Below are 3,644 nucleotides of genomic sequence, written 5' to 3' on the forward strand. Positions count from 1 at the left end.
TTAGCCAGTGACTAAGGGAGTAATCTGAGTTATTTTCTGGTCTAAATTCCTCCTCTTATAACTTATACTGATCCTCTTCTGTTTATCTTATGGCAATATTGTTTAATTATGTCTATGTAAGATTCATTTACTTCCTTTATTTTGTATGCCTTAATGCTATCTTCAGAAAGTTCTTACTGTTGACATTCACAAATGTTCATATTTCATTTTAAATGCTTAGTTGTTGTCAATCGATCTTCAAAGCAGCTTGATTTTTTAAATAGTCTCTGTGAAGGGAGGGTACCTGAATTGGATTTTTAACGGTGAGGTGACTTTCATGAGTTTGGTTGGCATTCCTGATCTCCCTATAAATTTCACTCACATTCTAGTTTGATGTGTGAAGAAAAGACTGATTTTCAATTAACTCTAATTTTTCCAACCCAGCCATGAAGTTCACCTAGGGAAAACACTAACCTTAAACTTGCCAGGTTATGGTATTATTAGCTCTTTCAATGTAAATAAGTTTGGGGTTACGTGGGCTTGGTCTTTCAATTCCTTTCCTGTCTATCAAAATGGACTTCTCTCAAATATATTACCTAGGTAAAAGAACTGACGAGAATTTGCACCAGACTGTTTTAAAAATGGCTAGGAAGAATGTATTCATGACTATTACAATAGGGGAGAGAGACTGAACTCAAACCTGCTTACACAAAAGGCAGAAAAATTTTAAACACTAGTGGGAAATTAATGGAATAGTACTGGATGACATTAAACTGGATATAATTAGGCAATCTGATTAATTTTAATAAAATGATGCAAAGATATTTACAGAGGCAAAGGGCAAAGTAAAATAATATTAATATTTTTTTGCATTAGGAAAAAAGAGCATGATCTGATATTAAACATGTTTATAAACTTTTTTTTCTATCTCTTTATATCTATTCTTTAGAACAGATTAAACCCATTGCATTTGAATGAACATAATTCTGAAAACACCAGATTTTTGCAGATGCCAATTCTTTATCTAGTTTTTCTGGGGAAATACATATGTAGGAGTTGAAAACAAAGGAAAAAAATCCATTGGAAATGCAAGATACTTTACAAATTTTGGCAAAAATTTCTATGTAACACTTGGAAAGAATGTCAGTAAAAATTCAAGCGACAGTTTTTGAGTATTGTGTAGTATTTCCATAATAAGAATTTACCACAGTCGATTTTTAGTTATTTTAAAACAGAGACTATTTTAATATATTTCAGACTCACACTTTTTAATGGAAAGAATATCAGTAAAATTTGAAGAGACACTTTTTAAGAGTTGTGTTCTGCTTTCACGAAAAAAATTTACACTGGTCAACATTTTAATTATTTAAAAACAAAATTTTTGACATTATTTTAATAGTCTTACCTTTCATCTTTTATTTCAATTATGCATGTCTTTCAAAATAATGTGAGTGCCTATCATATGTCGGGGATTTTTCTAGGTATTAGTACATAAGAGACTCAAGGTCCCTGCAACTTTGAGACAAAAAATAAAATAAAATAAAATAAATTTAAATATGTGCAAAATAAAATATTCCATAGAAGGTGAAGGCTACTTTAGAATGGGTCTCTGAGGTCCTCCTAAGGACATACCATTTAAGATAAGAACTGTAGATGACAAGTAATCAAAGAAAGGTGCATGATATGTGTGTGCCAAGCAGATGAACTAATGTAAATGAACTCAGGAAAGGGCTTGGAGCATTAGAAGAACAGAATGGAAGCTAGTCAGGGAACTGAGACAGGAACGTTACAAGATATGTTCAACTTAGTTGCTTTATTATTGCTGTTTGCTATGGTGTCGAGAGTTCAGTTAAAATACTCCATAATATTGTTGCCTTCGCATCCTATTAATATGGCCAAGTAGCACACAGGGGCCTTGAACTGACATTAGCCCCACTTTCGAGCATGCCCTAGACAACAGTGTGTGAAGTCACAAATAAATGTAAGTTCCTAATACGACTCCCCCTGACCTTGTGATAAGCACTTCCCCAGCTGCCAGGGCCTTCTCCTAATGTGGCTCTTAGAAAAGAGCTACCCATCTTGAAGATGACCAAGTCCCCTCTCCCTTCTTTTTAGTTGAAATTGACTGGCGTAGCCAATGCCCAGGGAACTCAAAATACCATGCTTTCTCTACCTGTATCCTGCCTTGATCTCCTCATGTGGACCCTCAAGATGTTCTGTATACCTCTTCTAGAACTTCTGAGTATCCCTTGCGGTCTTTCCTTGAACTGTGGCTCACCATCTTCACTCTGAGACTCTACTTAATTAATGTTCATTTAACAAAGTTACAACATAGGGAGTGTTGGGGAGAGCCCAAGGGATGCCACTGAGGCTATAGGATCTAGCAAGCAAGGGAGTTTCAACCTTAAAGACACAAAGTTATGAAATGTTACCAGTCCTCAAAAAAGATCAGTGGACTTCATTGGGTAAAAAAGAAAAAAAAAATGAGACATGCAGCCAAGGACACGATGCTACACATATTTTCTCCTACCTCCATTTGATGGTTTTCTCCCCATTTCTTCTCAAGATAAGTTGCTGTTAGGAGAGCTTGAACCCCCAAGGGTAAGTGTGAAGAGTTGCTGTGGAGAAAAGGCTTGCAATGGACTGAATGCGTTTTCCCTCCCACACTTAAATTTATATGTTGAAACTCTAATCCCAGCATGATGGTATTTGAAGGTGCAGCATTTGAGAGGTAATAAAGGTCGTGAGAGTGGAGCCCTCATGAATAGAAGAGGCCAGAGAGCTAGCTAGCACTCTTTCTGCCATGTGAGGATACAAGAAGTCAGCTATCTGTAACTAGAAGAGGACTCTCACCAGAACCCATCTCTGCTGACTCCATGACTTCCAGCTTCCAGAACTGTAAGAAATAAATGTTTGATGTTTAAGCCACCAAGTCTATAGTGATTTTCTTCTAGCAGTGCTAATTAAAATTGCTTTATAGTGAGTCTAACAAATGTTCTTACAACAAACATCTAGTCAGATTCATTCAGACAGACTGGTGTTCGTTTTTTTTCAAAGTTGCCCAGTATTCCTGAGTGTTGCAGGTCCTACAAAGGAAATCATGATACCAGTACCACTATTTGGCCCAATTGCATGTGAAGGAATGTGTCAATCAATAAGTAGTAACTGGGCATCTACTCTATGTAAGATATTCTGTCAGAATCAGAATGACACAGTCCCTATCCTGCAGGAAATTTCCTTCTATTTGGGGAGAAGGAATCCAGGCCAACAGAAAATATAATTAACAATATGAGTCAATAAAACATTATTATAATTATCATCCACTTCATAATAATAACAAAAAATAAGTTTACTGAGCACTTACAATGTTCAGACACGCTTCTAAGTATTTGTAGGTACAGAGTCTGTCAATTATCTTCGCATTAATTCAATGAAGTACACTGCAATCATTATACCCACTTTATAAATGAGAAAACAGGAAAATAGAAAGACCAAGGAACTTGCAAAACCCACAAAAACAAGTGTAATAAGAATTCAGAGAGCCGAGAGCCATTTCAGCTTGGGGAGAGGTGGAAGAAGGTTTGATCTGGGCTCAAAGTGGAGATGAGTTTCTGAAATTAGGAACTAGGAAAGAGAAAGAAAAAAAGAAGAGGAGTGCATTCTGG

Source organism: Pteropus vampyrus, unplaced genomic scaffold (assembly GCF_000151845.1).
Source record: "Pteropus vampyrus isolate Shadow unplaced genomic scaffold, Pvam_2.0 Scaffold58, whole genome shotgun sequence".
In the NCBI taxonomy this organism is placed as follows: domain Eukaryota; kingdom Metazoa; phylum Chordata; class Mammalia; order Chiroptera; family Pteropodidae; genus Pteropus; species Pteropus vampyrus.